Source organism: Ictalurus punctatus, chromosome 26, assembly GCF_001660625.3.
Source record: "Ictalurus punctatus breed USDA103 chromosome 26, Coco_2.0, whole genome shotgun sequence".
NCBI classification, from domain to species: Eukaryota; Metazoa; Chordata; class Actinopteri; order Siluriformes; family Ictaluridae; genus Ictalurus; species Ictalurus punctatus.
Window position 1 is genome coordinate 1868445 of NC_030441.2, and position 17076 is coordinate 1885520.

Consider the following 17076-nt stretch of genomic DNA (forward strand, 5'->3'; position numbering starts at 1 on the left):
TCAGTGACTGTAACAGCATGAAATTCAAAGGACGTGTATGAGCAAGAGGGAGAAAGGCAGGTAAATTTCCATGTTTTGGAGAGAAGCAAACCTGTACCACCCCCTCGTCTGTTGGGGCGTGAGGTATGGGAGAAGTGGAAGTTGGAGCCCAGGGCAGCGGGTGTGGCAGTTTTCTCAGCATGGATCCAGGTCTCAGTCAGAGCCAGCACGCTGAGATTGGAGTGGTTTGCAAATGCAGAAATGAAATCTGCCTTGTTGACAGCAGATTGACAGTTCCAAAGTCCGACTGACAATGAGATGGAACCTGCAGAGGCCGCATTCAGAGAGCGTTTTTGATAGGAACAAAGACAGTTTAGAAGAGAAACTGAAGAACTTTAAGCTCTGCAGTTCTGATGTTAAGTTTGTCAGGCTTCTGATCATTGGTCAAGTTGGAGCAGGAAAGTCCAGATTTATAAATTCAGTCAATAATGCTTTCCAAAAGCGAATCACCAGTGGGGCTCTTGTTGATACAACATCTGGAACCAGTTTCACAAAAAAATGTAAGTACAACTTCAACATATTCACTGGTTTGATTTCTTAATGCAGACAGATAAAACAGTTTGATTTAAACTAAGGTCATTTTCACACTTCCAGACAAAAGTTTTCAAGCTCAGGACTGGTCTCAGAGATACAATCCCTGGTCCTCTTGAAAAAGTCGGCCTATGGCTCCCTTCAGCCGAATATTGGAGTATTCCAATGACATGCCTTTAAATACCAATTCAATGTACAGTTCAATATTGTGTTTAATATGGAATTTGATCCTGAGTCAGAATCATATACAATTTGTGTCTTTTTACAGTACAAAACCCATTATATCAAGGGGAAGGTCATCACCCGTTTACCTTTTGTGTTCAGTGACGTCATGCTACTTGAACCTGCCGATGGACAAGGAGCACATGTAAAGGACATCATCACAGCCTTAAAGGGGTTTCTTGAGGAAAGATATAAAGTGAGGGGAACATTTTACTCTCACAGTATGAGACAAAACAGTTATTTTTAGCATTGTTACGGTATATAATGTTAAAATATATGACGTTAGAATACTGTTCATGTAGTCAGTCTTTATAGTACAGCTGTAGCTCTGTAGTAACCTACACTGATTTTTGCACAGTAAAACATCTGTAATATTTATTCTTTCACCAATTTGCAGTTTAATCCTGCTACTCCCGCGTCTGAGAATGACTCCAAATACAACAAAAACCCCAAAACTTCTGATAAACCCTTCTGCCTGGTCAACATTATACCTGCAAACAGAGTGTCACTCATGTACCAAAAGCTTATTCAAAAGATGAAAGAGATCCGTGTGGTGGCTTCAGAGTATAGTAAGTCCTGTTATTATAGTTTAGAATCATCTCGAAATGTTTTTTATATATTGGCACAATTATTCCCCAAAAACATACCATAGTGTTTGATTTGGTCCGAAGGTGTTGATTGTTTTTCTATAACAGCAGCCCTGACTGTAATTCTGACTGCAAAGCAAATCACAAGTTTAGATTAATCCGTTCATTCTAATAGTTTCTATAGTAACAACTCACACAGGGACTTTTATTTGTTCTATGGAAGGAGTCTCCAGTTTCAACACTTTGTAACAGTCAGAGGTAAAGCTGCAACAGAGTTTTCTGATCTTCAGGACAGAGGAGATTATGATTAGTGGTTTCTCAGTAACACGACAAGCTGTGGTTTTTATCTTATTAACATCAGGGGAGAAAATAAAGAGAGAGGCTCGTAAGATAAACTGTTTATAGCTGCTAGAGCAGAAGCGATAACAGAAGATAACTTCTATCATGGATGTTCCACAACACTGAATGCATCTAATTAATAAAACTTTAATAAATAAAAATTGTAATCAGTGATAAATGACTGTGATAAGAATTAAACACTGCAGGACGTGCTGTTATAGGAAAATCATCTTCATATCATATTAGAATTCCTGTTTTAGTCTTATTGTAGATAATAAACTGTTCATCCTATTGTACAGATTTGCCTCAAGTTATCATCATGACAAAAGTGGATGAAGCCTGCCCTCTGGTTAAAGGTGACCTAAGAAAGATCTACACCAGCAAGAAGATCAAAGAAAAGGTAATTGTGTAATAAAATGGTGTATATTTGGATTGTAACTGATTACAATATTGGGATTGAACAGATATGTTCTCAATGAATGTAAATACTGATATGAATAGAAGGCACTTCTATTTATTTGGCTCTTTTTTTAATCAAATAGAGCTCAATATCACCATATTAGAATATTTACTTTCACACAGCACAAAGTATAAGTAAATCTTCCTGGAAGTCATAAAGGCATTAAAATGAAATGGATCCCAGATTGATCTCACAGCAGCACTGTTTCTCTGCTTCACAGTAGGTTCTGATAACGAGTCTAGTGAACTTCTGGAAAGTAACAAACCCCAAAAACTGAAGTAAATCTAATTATTAAATATTATTAGATGTTTCTGTCAACTATAAACAGCAAAAAGTTTGTCAGTGCATCTGGTTAAGGAGTTAAATAAAGTTCCGTTCTGCAACTTGTGATTTGTTATAATTGTGGTAGATCTGATAATTTATCAGTTAAATAAATTGTTAGATTCATTGTTGTTGTTTTTTTTAAAATAAATATTTTCAGATGCAGGAGTGTAGTAATCAGCTGGGTATTCCACTGAGCGACATCTTCCCTGTGAAGAACTACCAAATGGAGGTGGATACGAACGATGACGTGGATGTTCTGATCCTCAAGGCGCTCGATCAGATCGTGAATCTCACCAATGATGCTCTGGAAGACCAAAAACCTAGTGAGAAATCTGAGTGAAGGCTTTTTTTTGTTCTTTTCCACCCCTACACCAGTGCAGAGTATTTATGACGGTGAAAAAGCATGAAATTGTGTCTAAAGTTCATTATTAAAGTAAAGCTAATTTCGTCTACTGTAATCATAACTGGTTTGTGTTTCTGTCGCTGTCATGTTCCTACTGCACTCTCGACTTTTTATATTCCATTAAATTACTAATTATGACGTTTGGACCTACTTATTTTTTAAGATTTTTACCTTTACACTAAACATGTTTTTGACAAATACAAATAACACAAACACGAGTAATGTACAATACTGTTTCATAGTTCATACATAAATATGCAGGACTAAAACATCCAAAGAACGAAACCTCTTTCATTAACTACCAAGGAACACTGACTAACTACTCTCTCAGTAATTAGGGCTAGGCCTCGGGAAATAAACTTAAGGAAGAACACCTCACCACAAAGAGGGGGAAGCAAAGCGTTACACCACACTGGGCTTGAACCTGAGGCTGGAGAGACCAACATGCAGCACAGTGAACTACCAACCCTGCACAAACAGACCTTGGAGTGGGCCTAGCCAAACGCTCAAGAGGAGTAAACTGAAAAAAATAAGGTCAGAGAGGACCGACTTACAAAGGAAATAAGTAAACTGAAGTAAGTAAACTTTGTTTTTTAAAGCAAGGAACTGGAGAAAACCGGTGGAACCCCAAGAGACAAGGTCCAAGAGGTTTGGTCTGACACAGCGAGAAAATTTGAGAGAACTAGGGAAACTACAGCGATAAACTCCAGAGTGTTTACAATATTACCGGCTTAGCGTCAATACAGCACTAAACAAGAAGAACTCAAGACTAACTGCTCGAGCAACCTGTAAGAAGCCCTTAAATAAGACAGTCACAGGTGGCGCTCGTTGCCACTAATTACTGAGGAACAGAGAGTTCATCAGACGTTTGATGTACGTCTAGACAATCTGATAACAAAATACACACAACATTTATGTTGAGAAAATTCAGCTTGCTCTTTGTTCCCAAATAACATTGGACCAGATCCATAGTTTACATCTTCTGCTCACACGTATTTAATCTGTATTACAAGTACTGAACAAGTTAGAGGAAGAGAACGTGTAGCTTTACTGTTCATTGGAACTTTATTGTTTATTTGGATCTGTCTTGTTTCATGTTCATATTCAGGTTTTTTTATATTCATTTTATTATTTTTTTATGAAGTGCCTTCAACCTAGGAGAGTCTGGCATCTGACATAACATATGAATGTAGGAACATGGATTTTCACCATGCACTCCACCGGCACACTAGTTGAAAAGAAAATCAAACATATTAAAAGTTCAAAGGTCAGGCAGTGCAGGAGTAAGCAAAATAAAAGTACATCACCTATTTAGATTAAATCTATGATTAAGTTCACTTTCAGTTAAGAAATGAAGCTTATGTTAAGGTTATTCTTCCACAGATGTCTTCAGAAGAAATTGATGACCGATTCCCTAGGTATTGTGTCTCAATTTAAAATAAACACTTACATGCAGATACAGAAGGTATGATATTGTATAGGAAAGAAAAGCATGATTACATTTCTGCTTATTCGTGTAAACGTCAACTACATTGTGTAATCGAATTTCATGTATTGATACTTTTTTTTTAAATCATTTATCATTCACGCATATAGCCTTCTAGCTCCATTGTAGTCAGTTTGCTCTTTGAGCAGAATTAGCAGCCTTTGGACTGTGGATAGTTCTATGAGAGAGATAAAAGTAGTAGACGCAGAGTGTTTCTTTTTTGTCTATATTGCTCATTTCATTCAGTGCTTTTGTGTCTATAAATCCTGCAGAGATCTTAGGTATGAGATTTGTATTGTAAATTACACCAGATTTTAGTTATTGTTCTACAACTTCAAGTTAGTCATTTCTCCTGGTTTAATAGGCTGTATTCTACTGGAGAAAATCTAAAATGATTGCCAACTTAAGAACTTGTGTTCAGAATTATGGTAATTAAGGACACGACACTTAAATTCCTGTTAAATAATGTGGAAATTATTGGTTGGATGTGTACGGAAATTCATTATTAATCATTTACTTTTTTTTTCACCAGCCTTATGTATGTATTTCCGGCGAGCGCTGAAGCCTCCAGTTTCCCCCAAACCATCTCTGGGCCTCAGGAAGCCTGAGCCTCCCACCCCAACCAGGAGAGTCCCACTTCCAGGACCGGAGAACCAACACAGCACAGGTATTGCTAAATTAACATGGATAATAATGCCTGAGAAATTGCTAAACCAGCCTTAAAGACATGCTGAAAGAGCAGAAATTACGTCTCATTATGTGAATTTTTTTCATTCCTAGTTTTTAAAATATTTTGTCGGGTTTATGATTCTTTCGAATTAGATTATATACCTTATGTATATATTCATAATTTTTTCTCTGATGGTTTTGTCTCTTTAGTGGAGGGCAAAAGAGTTCCACTGCCTGTGTCTCCAAAGCCAAGCCCTCCTCCTACACTTCCTAAACCAATCAAAATGAAGCCCTTACCAACACACACACTTACCCCACCCAGTGACCTAAACGCACACCCACACTCCTCTACCATTCTCCCCGAGCAAGTGGATCATCCTATACTCAGTCCATCAACCCCGATCCCCAAACCAGCAGAATCTCACACTTTGTCCCCACGACCTTTGACATCTCCTGCTCAGAGCCCCCAAACCCCCCAAACTCCTTCTACCCCTGGGTGCGGATCTGCCCCAGTCAAACCCCCGAGGTCTTCCATGGCAGGGCTGTCAGTGGACATTCCCAGCCCTTTTGAGGCAGAGCCACAAGAGGTGGAAAAACACAACGAGGATGACGAGCAAAAGAGACAAAGGAAAGAGATAGCAGTGATTAAGGGGCAAGAGATGGGAACTTCCAGCGAGGTCACAAAGCTCACAGAGGGATCAGAGCAGGTGCTGATGAGGCGGAGGAAAGTGGGTGTGGCCAGACAGATGCAGATCGAAGGAGACATCCAACAGAAGATGGCGTTGTAACTGCAGATGAAATTCGACAGAGGGCGCCAAATGTCAGCGGAACGGATGAAGGCAGAATTCATGGAGAAGAAGAAATAAACCAGCTAAGGCTGGACGAGACCAGTGACTCCTTAGCTGCAGCACTGGAGGTTGTAGAGGAAAGGATCATGACCGAAGACAAGTATTTTTTAATTCATCATTAAATATTACAATTAATAAATATTAGTTGATACTAATTAAAATGAATAAATATTTTCAAATCCCACCTTATGTTTTAAAAGCACAGTCAACATTCTTGATGATATTGGAAGCATGTTCGATGACCTCGCTGACCAGTTGGATGCCATGCTGGATTAAAAAAGAAAAAAGAAAAAAAAAGCACAAAATAAATCGTAAACAGAAAAGCACAGCATCGTCTTCATCTGAGCGCCTGATCTGTTTAAAGCCACGCTTCAATGAATAAACAAATAAACACTGATTTGTTGATCTTATCAAGGATTTTTTTTTTAAAAAGGACCTACTGGAAGGCAGAGATCTTGGGTTTAAAACGTTAAATCCCTGAAACATCGACGTTTGGTGAAGGTTTTGCAGCCAGGATGTACGGACTGTTCTCATGCTGCTTCCAGAGATAAGCACAATTAAATGCTAACAAACTATTTAAACATTGTTAAGGTCAAGAAATGCTAGCAATGTGTCAGAGTGTGTGTGTGTGTGTGTGTGTGTGTGTGTGTGTGTGTGTGTGTGTGTGTGTGTGTGTGTGTGTGTGTGTGTTTCTATGTGTGTACTATGTTTGGGCTTTCCTTCACTGGCGATTGACATTTGTGTATTCATTTTTCAATAATAATTGGAATCACCATTTTTGTGCTTTAATGTTGAGTTGGATACCCAGCTACGAGGTTTTCAAAGGGGAACACGGGACAAAATTTTGGAGGGAAAAAAAAAACCCTGATTGATATGTTAAGGAATACGCTAAAAGTCGAGGAACATTGCTAGCTAGCTATAAGAAAAACAAAAACAAAAGTAGGACAAGCTATTTAATGGGTTCCCCTTTGAATCCATATTTAAAGCAAGAAAAAAAAGCTGAAATATTGTGACCCTTATGTTGTCACCGTAGTTGTTCGTGCGTGTTTGTGTACTTCGTCGACGAATCCCGATTTTCAGCCAATAGAGTGGTGTAAACTATAATTTATCATTTATAAATGCTGCGTGATGTAGTGTAAATGTGACATATAGATTACAGCGTAGGATTTGGAATGCAACAAGAGCCCCTCCAGTCCCATTTAATGTGAACAAGAATTACGGGCCGTATTCAGAGTCCAGAATTCATGCAGGGAAAGTTACTCCTATTCAGAGTCGAGTTATGACTTGCTCTCTGTGTGCCATTCAGATTAATCGAATCCCCTGTGTGTTGTTAATGCCTTTGAGGTTGCCAGGCTTTTCTTGAGCAGAGACGGGGTTTTTCAATTGCATCTAGACCACCACCTTTAAACCTATAAATTAAAAAAAAAACTCTGCACTCTTGTTTCAGCAGCTTATAGAATAGCACTTGATCCAGTGCATGCTATTATTTAGCATTTTATTTTTATATTGTGTGCCGACAATTCATTGTGTGCACAATGAAAGTTCATGAAATGTGTCCTCATGCGGGAAACAATCGCAAACCTGTGTTTTAGGCTCCTCTCCATGTGCATAACTCTTGCGTAACTTCCAAGTAGCCTGCGATTCTCTCTGAATGAGCAATTTCAACACTCTGAATACAGCCCTCTGTGTGTTTGGGGTGTGTGTGTTTTCGGGGTTGGGTGTGTGTGTTTAAGATGCAAAATGAGATGATGTTTTTATGATTTTATGTTTCGCATATGCATTGGCCCATTGGAGAGAGCTTGCAGTCAAGACAATAGTGGCCAAAAGAACATTATTTAGTGTATATGTTACATAATTGCAGAGCAATATTTCTATCAACTCTCCATGTTGGTAACTTTTAGTTTTATGACAATCCTTTATCATGTTTGATTAATTCTGCTGAAGGTGGACATTTAGAGAGTTAAACCTTATATCCTGTAAAAAACAAACAAACAAAAAAACTAACAAAAGTCTATGTAATTATTCGAGTTATTTTGTGTACATGCTCAACTGGCTAATGTGTTTGACCCTAGTGAAATGATCCTTGGAGATCCTCTTCCATGTAAAGCATATTGAGAGTATGTGGAAGTACGATAAATAAACTTTATGAATTATGGACACAAAGCGCATTTATTTATTTATTTATTTATGCGTTCATCTTACGCACTTTATATGGACATTTTCACTTAGGGGTGTACTCACTTTTGTTGTCAGCGGTTTAGACATTAATGGCTGTGTGTTGAGTTATTTTGAGGGGACAGCAAATTTACACTGTTACACAAGCTGTACACTCACTACTTTACATTGTAGCAAAGTGTCATTTCTTCAGTGTCGTCACATTAAAATATATAATCAAATATTTACAAAAATGTGAGGGGTGTACTCACTTTTGTCAGATACTGTATGTTGAATCCCTGGACCACCAGAGACCATCACATCAACCGTTGGGTTATGGTCAGTAAAAACTATTACAGGTAAAGGACTTCCACCTCAAAGTGCTGCAAAGCAAAAAGTAATGCTAAGGTTTCATTTTCTATAGTGCTGAAATTTAGCTGAGCTTTTACAAAGTTTTTAGAAAAGTACTGGGTGGCCGATACCAGACGCCTTTTCTTACAACAATACCGCCACTGAATCTGCCCAGTCACGGGTCATCCAGTGACATTTCAGTTACTGCCTTTTCATGAGCAGGAATTTCAAGATTCTTTATTTCAAGTTTCTTTCTCCCATAAAGCTATAGACACACCCATGACTGGAATGGGCACATTTTATAAGCGCCTGAATGTCACGCAATGGAGGCAAAGACAGATTCAAGCGCAGATAAAAAGGTTTTAATAAAGACCAAAACAACACACCAACTGAGCAGCATCCTCAGACGAACAGGGAGGCTGAATGACGTTCTCCATCGACACGGTGGGCTGGACTAGATCCACAGTGGGGGAGGGGAGGATGGGAGATGGTTCCAGCCTGGTTGGAAGGCTCCCCTTTGATATACCCCATGACAGAGTACATCACGTCGAGCTATTCCCTATTGTTATTAATGAAGGAGAATTTTCCCTCCTTCTCCCACCTCAGCTTTTCCTTTTCATACAGATCCTCTTAGACCCTGAATAATTCTGCTGCGTCCATGTTGAGGTATTGCTTTCTGTCACGATTTCAAGGCAGAGGCGGATGCAAGTGCAGATAATAAGGTTTTAATAAAGACCAAAACAGCACAGAAAAGACACTATGACCTTGTGGCTAAACACTAAGTCAAAGAATACACATGAACCAAAGACCTAAACACAGCAACAAAGAGAACAGCAAAGAACGACAAACATAAGACAAGGAGTGCAGTGCAAACTGTGACTATATATGCACAAGTGCTCGTTCACAGGAATGTTAAGGAGAAAGCAGAGAAGCTAGGGCATATTATATGGCATTATATTATCTGGCGCCGGAGCAGGCAGTGTGCTCAGCAGCCAGAAGCCCGTCAGCGCACGCTTCCGGGTTGTCAGTGATTTTGTTTACTTTTGACACGTGTTTTGTTTTGGTTATTTCCTAAATGTCTCAACTATTCTTATTTCCCACTTTAATTTAATTCAGTACAGTAGTGCCTATGGAATGGGCAGCTTGCACATCTGGAAAGGCACCAACAGTTCTGAAAAGTATATACAAGTTTTAGAGCAACATCTGCTTCCGTCCAGATTCCATCACATCTTTGCTTCTGAAAGACTCCGCCTCTCTAAGATGCTCTTTTTATACCCAATCATCTCACTGACCTGATCCCAATTAACCACCAGCTGTTTCTTGTTAGTAACATTTTTTCCCAGCCTTTTGTTGCCCCGTCCCAACGTTTTTGAGATGTTTTGCGGCCACCAAACTCAAAATGACCTCATTTCCCCTTAAAATGGTACATTTGCTCAGTTTAAACAGTTGATATATTTTCTATGTTCTATTGTGAATAAAATATGGGTTTATGAGATTTGCAAATCATTGTTTTTGTTACGAAACAGAGGGAGAGACACGAAATAAGTGCAGGAGCACTCTCTTTATTAAAAAACAATGACTCAAACAAACAAACAAGGGAACGCCGTCTATCCAGAGTTAACGAGAAAACATGGGACTAGAGTCGAGGCAGAAAACAAAGACCGCTTAGCATGCTAAACAGAGCTGCTACACCGTTCAGACTGATCCTTCTCACACAGGTATTCTACCTACAAATAATATCGCGCAACGTGCGCACAGGCCCGAGGGATTTAAATACCCAACATAATTAATCTAAACCAAATACACCTGGGTTAAATCAGGCACAACCTCAAAACAGATACTAGAACTCAGGCAGAAAGCGAACGAAAACAAAACAGTCATGTGACCAGTCCAGAGTCGTGGCACAGCGCCCTCTGCTGGCCGTGGTGTAATAGTTTTCTGTTTTTATTTACACTTTACACAGTGTCCCAAGTTTTTTTTGGAATTGGGGTTATATATTTGTTTTACTTTTTTCTCTTAAAACATTTCTGTATGTCACTTGATTTTCATATGTTGCAGTTTCACAACGAAGGTGAGAAAAAGTTCTGATCTCATTTCATTTGTTGCTTACATCTGTTACAAAAAATGTTACAGGGCACTGCGGCGCAGCTTCTAAGTGGTCACATGATTTTGTTTTGGTTCGTTCACTTCCCGTTTCTGTCACGTATCGGGAAACTCTGGACTCCACTTCCCATCAGCCACTGCACTGCACTAGTTGTCACATGACCACCTGCACCTGATTCATGTTTTGGTTAATGAGCACTCATGGGTATAAATAGTCCTTGTCCGCACCATTAGTTGGTCTTTCGTTGTCTTAGACTCCTGTTGTTCATGTCTCGATGTTTGTTGGGTGCCACAGTGTGTTTCAAGGTTGTCATAGTGTGTATGTTTCTTTAAATAAATGTCTTTATCTGCATCTGCTTCTGCTTCTGGCTCAACTCCGATCTGTGACAGAACGAAAGACCTACAATCAGGAGCAGCAGAGCGCCAAGATGGATATCTGGGGCGTAAGGATGCCACCAATGTTAGTGGAGTACTTTGCCATGTTGCGCCAACAGTCTGCCGACACGCACCGCCAAGCTCCGCTCACGCCACAGTCCGCCGACACGCACCGCCAAGCTGCGCTCACGCCACAGTCCGCCGACACGCACCGCCAAGCTGCGCTCACGCCACAGTCCGCCGACACGCACCGCCAAGCTCCGCTCACGCCACAGTCCGCCGACACGCACCGCCAAGCTCCGCTCACGCCACAGTCCGCCGACACGCACCGCCAAGCTCCGCTCACGCCACAGTCCGCAGACACGCACCGCCAAGCTCCGCTCACGCCACAGTCTGCCTTGCGACACAGCCAGCAAAGTAACCTGAGCATCTGGGGCTTTCCACTGCAGGGGAGGCACACCTTGTTGCACAGTCCAGAGGTGAAGGCTGGCCCAGAAATTTTTTTGGGGGGGCAATGAGGACAGCAGAGCTCCAGCCTGAGGCCTACGGGGAGGTCTCAGCTGTGGAGCTCTCACCTGAGGTCAACATGGCGACCTCGGAGGGACAGGCCGAGGAGGCTGTCCCGCTGCCCTGCACAGCCGAGGAGGCTGTCCCGCTGCCCTGCACAGCCGAGGAGGCTGTCCCGCCGCCCCGTTCAGCTGCGGACGCCGCTCAGCCGCCCCGTTCAGCTGCGGACGCCGCTCAGCCGCCCCGTTCAGCTGCGGACGCCGCTCAGCCGCCCCGTTCAGCTGCGGACGCCGCTCAGCCGCCCCGTTCAGCTGCGGACGCCGCTCAGCCGCCCCGTTCAGCTGCGGACGCCGCTCAGCCGCCCCGTTCAGCTGCGGACGCCGCTCAGCCGCCCCGTTCAGCTGCGGACGCCGCTCAGCCGCCCCGTTCAGCTGCGGACGCCGCTCAGCCGCCCCGTTCAGCTGCGGACGCCGCTCAGCCGCCCCGTTCAGCTGCGGACGCCGCTCAGCCGCCCCGTTCAGCTGCGGACGCCGCTCAGCCGCCCCGTTCAGCTGCGGACGCCGCTCAGCCGCCCCGTTCAGCTGCGGACGCCGCTCAGCCGCCCCGTTCAGCTGCGGACGCCGCTCAGCCCGCTTGCTCCATGGCAACTAGCGTTCCCCCCTTCTGCTTCGAGGAGACCCACGCTCCTCTCCCTGGCCGCACGGGGGACTTCTCTCGGCCTTCCAGTTCAGCTGGGGACGTCGCGCCGCCTTCATGCTCTGCCGAGGAAATATCTCAGCCTCCTGGCCTCCTGGTTTTGCGGGGGACATGTTCTCCAGGGGGCCAGGACCACCAGATGGAGGACATATAATTTTGGGCGCTCCGGGAGTAGCGCCCTTGGGGGAGGGTTCTGTCACGTATCGGGAAACTCTGGACTCCACTTCCCATCAGCCACTGCACTAGTTGTCACATGACCACCTGCACCTGATTCATGTTTTGGTTAATGAGCACTCATGGGTATAAATAGTCCTTGTCTGCACCATTAGTTGGTCTTTTGGTCCAGCTTCATCAACTCAGCTAACAGTGTCTTTCAGCACCGTGTAACGGACAGAGCCGGAGCAGCATGGAGTACAAGCACGAGTTATACGAAACGAGTAAATTCGGTTTTCAGTTATAGACTATTCAGTTTAGTTTTCAGAACTAAATTTGTCATCAGTTTATCATGTTCATGTATAACTACTTTAGTTTAAAATGTTATGGATAATATATTAATAAATGAATTACATTAATTTTTTTATTACACAATATTCATGACTGTCAAAGAATATTGTGTAATAAAAAATAATTGTGTATTTTTCAGTTTAATCCTGTGTCCTTTATGAGATGGTGATCCACGGTACATTAACGCCCCCACTCTGAATGATAAAGTTCACTGTCTGGTGAGCGTTGTGTCAGCACAAACCCTCCCTGTCATGTATGATTCTGTCATCAAAAGCATTAAGGATGTCAGGGAACAGGTCAGTGACCTTGGTGAGTAACACGAGTAAAACTCTCAGCTTTACTATTAATCATGGCTATCCATTGTCTTTTACATGAGGCAAGCAAAGAATAGTTTTTCATAAACAAGACGTAAAGATAAATCTAATGTAAATATAAGATCTGTTTTTAAGGTAAAAATCAAAGTGAAGGGGAAAACCTAATGAAATTTACTTTAAAGTTTGTATGAGCATATGTGACCAAGCAAAATAAAAACATGCAGGAGTCGCCCAATGTCTCCTCATTGGTTTGTATAATCAAGAATATAATATTCAGCATTAATCCTTGGTAGCTGTAAGAAAATCATTCTCTCTGCATGGCAGATATCCCTCAAGTGCTGATCTTGACACATATTGATGAGTGCTGTCCACTGGTTAAGGAAAACTTGAGAAAAGTCTACTTCAGCAAGAAAATTAAGGAAAAGGTTGGTCATGTAATACTTCCTGCTTTATTACGTAAGTGGGTTTTTAAAATGTCGAATCCCCTTGGGCGGTAACGGTTTAATCCACAACGTTGTAAGATCATCATTACGCAGTTTTCACGTTGTGCCTATGGGCAGAGTTTCGCTACAGACCTCAAGGCTTAAATGATAAAATATAATCCTTTTGTCCTTGGTCTTCTTTACTTGGTCTTCTTGGTCTTTACTGAGTACTTTATGTAACTCGTGTGACTAGGAGCATCAGTGACCAACTAATGTTACAATAATCTGTTAATTCCAGACCCTTAGTGGTGTTGCAGGTTTTTGTTTTATGGCACTTATTCATTATTCTGTTCATTCTGCACACTCATCATTCAGCAGCGTATAAAATAGCACTGGATCCAGCACATGCTATGACAGTTACTTATGCACACCACGTAATGCGGTCACAAGAGACTAACTCAAGGTTATAAAAGTGTAATGTGTGCATGTGATGTAGACGAATTTATAGCTCATTTAATTAGTAAATTAATGCTACTCATCTGCTATGCTTCAGCTCACTTGTTCATCATTTTATCCATGTAAATCATCCACAGTAGAGAAAAGCAATGTGTCTGATCAAGGTAATGCCTCCTGTTATGTCCTGTTACATGTTACATGTGACACCTTGTCCAGTTTAGCAGTATTTAATTATGTAATTTATATATTTTGTCTTTATTCTTCAGTGAATGGGAATTATTGCATTAATAAACATACAACTATAACAGCTGTTCTGTGTGTGTGTGTGTATATGTGTGTGTGTGTGTGTCTCTGTGTGAGTGTGTCTGTGTGGCTGTGTGTGTGTATGTGTGTGTGTGTGTGTTTGCAGTATTATACCACCAGCACCAATATGTAGTCATTAAAATCTATTGTAAAAGTCATTGTAGTTTAAAAATGATAGTAAAGGTGCCATTACTGTAAACAGACAATATAGTCAGAATGTTATAAATTCCATAATTATATGGAATGACCTTCCAACCTCAATACGGACCGCAGGATCCATCACTATCTTCAAAAAGGGCTAAAGACCCACCTCTTCCATGAACTACCCCTAACTTGATGGATGCACATATATTTGGTACCTGATGCCTCCAAGTCCTTCAGCAGTTCATTTGTTGTCTTAGGGATTGGTTCAATTTTGGACCAAAGTTTGTTCACCCTTGGGATGTGTGCCTCTTTCCTGAATGCATACAGTTGTTTGGACAGATGTTTGTTGTACCTGTAGTTTTGCTCCTAACGACGAACCAGACTTATGGAGGTTCACGATCGTTTTTTCTTAGCGGAGTCGCTTGGGTTTTGACCCACTGGAATTGTGAAATAGTGAATTAGAGCTTCTAATCGATTGATTTAAAATGAACTCTGTTGTGAACATATTGTAGAACCTAACTGGCTTGCCAGAAATAAATTAGGTAACATAAAATGTATAAAATTGAGATTTGCATCTTGGAACTTGTATACAGCCATTCTCAGAGACCTTGATGAACCATTCTCAGTGAACCTTTTGCAGCACAAATCAAATTTGTAATATTAGATAGAACTGAATCAAACTAAATAGTGTCTATTATAAAGAAATTTTCTGTATATTTGTGTGAAATATGATATAAAAATGCTATATTTATATATTTTACAACTAAACTATACCTGAGGTTTTGCAGTTCTCTGCATTCATACAAGAGCATTACTAAGCCACTGTGCAAACAGCAGACTTGTGGTCCTGGAAATCCCCTGACTTCAAGTAAAGAGAAAGTGAAAGGATGCTGATAACGGTTAAAAATAACACTCAGATTCAATCTGCAGTAACATTGTGCTTTGTTCTGGTAGAATAAGGTGATGTTGAGGCATGTATAAAGTGTTTAATTCTACACTATATGTGTAGAGATTGTGCTGTCATAGGAGTAACCTTGTTATGTGCTGGTGGACACAAGGAAACAAATACGTTTTGACAAATGCTTTTATTTTATTTTTTTCCCTTCATAAAAACCTTCATAGTGACATAATGGGTAGATGAGATTTGGCTGGAAATGATAAAGGAACGGGTCAAGGTCGCATGGAGATCTGGGCAGTGATAGGGAGATAGGGAGCTAGGGAGGAAGATGGGGAGCTAGTGAGCGGTTTCAGACACAGCGTTCATTCTTTATTTTAGTTTCAGTTTCGATTTGCAGTCAACGCGATTTGTAGTCAGTGGGCGGGGCCAGCGACATCTGCTGGAAAGAGCTGCACAAAAACAATAAGAGCTGCTACAGTGGTGTGCACATGATATTATTCTCATTACATTTCTGTAATTATGAGAATACGACAACAAATAAATCAACCATCCACCCAAAAATACGACACTCATTATATATATATATATATATATATATATATATATATATATATATATATATATATATATATATATATATATATATAAGGCTGATGAAAAATTAGCAAATGATTTACCCACTAACCCCGTAAGGCCGAAAACCCAACTTGCCAGTCTTTGACCTATTCCGGTAAGGACGATATAGCGGCTTGGTCATCTATGCCAAATACCCGTAAGACCGATATAGCGGCTTTACAGTGTAAACGTTATCCCCGTAAGGCCGGTATACCGGCATTACTCTGCCTTGATTACTTACTTATTTAATTATTATTTGTGGACCCGGAAGGTTGATGACATCATTATGCTGAAGATTACGTTGAATAAGCGTGAATGTAGTTGATAAACTTATGGTGTAATAGTAGAAGTTAACTAAAAATGCTCGTATGGTTCTTCTAAATGAGTATAAGTGTTTTAGCGAGCATTTTTCGTAATTTCTCTAGTTAAGAATTGTGCTCCAAGTGGAGTAAAAACACTGAACTGCTTCAATTTCAATGTAATATAATAATAAATAAAATAAAAAATAAAAATAAATACATTATTATAAGTTGTTTCAAGGCCTAAAAATGTTAAAATTAAAATGTTGATTTTGGGGCCAATTTTGGCCCGGGAGCTCAGGGTTGGCATGCTGTTTCTATGGGTAATATAGGGTTGTGGGACATAATACTGCGGGAATTAAGAGGGTTAATAATGAATTTCTGTACACATCCAACCAAAAATATGACATTTTTCCACATTATTTAACAGGATTTTAAGCGTTGTGTACTTAATTACTATAATTCTGAACACAAGTTTTTAAGTTGACAATCATTTTAAAATGACGTTGCTCGTTAGATTTTCTGCAGTAGAATACAGCCTTTTAAACCAGGAGAAATGACTAACTTGAAGTATAACAATAGTAACTAAAATCCGGTGTAGTTCACAATACAAATCTCATACCTAACATCTTTGCAGGTTTTATAGACATTAAAGCACTGAACGAAATGAGCAATATAGACAAAAAAGAAACACTCTGCATCTACTACTTTTATCTCTCTCATAGAACTATCCACAGTCCAAAGGCTGCTAATTCTGCTCAAAGAGCAAACTGACTACAATGGAGCTAGAAGGCTATATGCACAGCAAAATCACCAATGTTGATTAAACACCCACAGTGTTGAATTCACACCCTACAGTGTTTATATGAGTCCATTGGACTCAAACACTTTGGGTGTCAATTCAACACTAGGGATTTTATAAAATTTGCCAAATGTATCATGTACCGCTGACATGATGGAATGAGTCAATGGGGCATGCCACTTGATGATAATCCAGTGACCAGTATGAGGGAGTGAGAGAGCGATG

At 40.7% G+C, this 17076-nt stretch overlaps 1 protein-coding gene and 1 long non-coding RNA gene across 3 annotated transcripts in view; one reads left to right on the plus strand and one right to left on the minus strand.

The window, feature by feature from the left end:
- LOC108262343 (interferon-induced protein 44-like) overlaps positions 1–17076 on the plus strand; it is a 53429-nt gene that overhangs the window by 18291 nt on the left and 18062 nt on the right. The window lies entirely within an intron of this gene.
- LOC124626355 (uncharacterized) lies at positions 2–8608 on the minus strand. 2 transcript variants are annotated; one of them, XR_008393554.1, is made up of 4 exons: positions 8335–8608; positions 6094–6175; positions 882–970; positions 2–304 (listed from the first exon to the last, which is right to left on the minus strand). It is a non-coding gene; the product is annotated as an uncharacterized LOC124626355 (long non-coding RNA). The 2 variants fall into 2 exon arrangements; XR_008393553.1 differs by lacking the exon at positions 2–304 and having other exon boundaries at positions 546–970.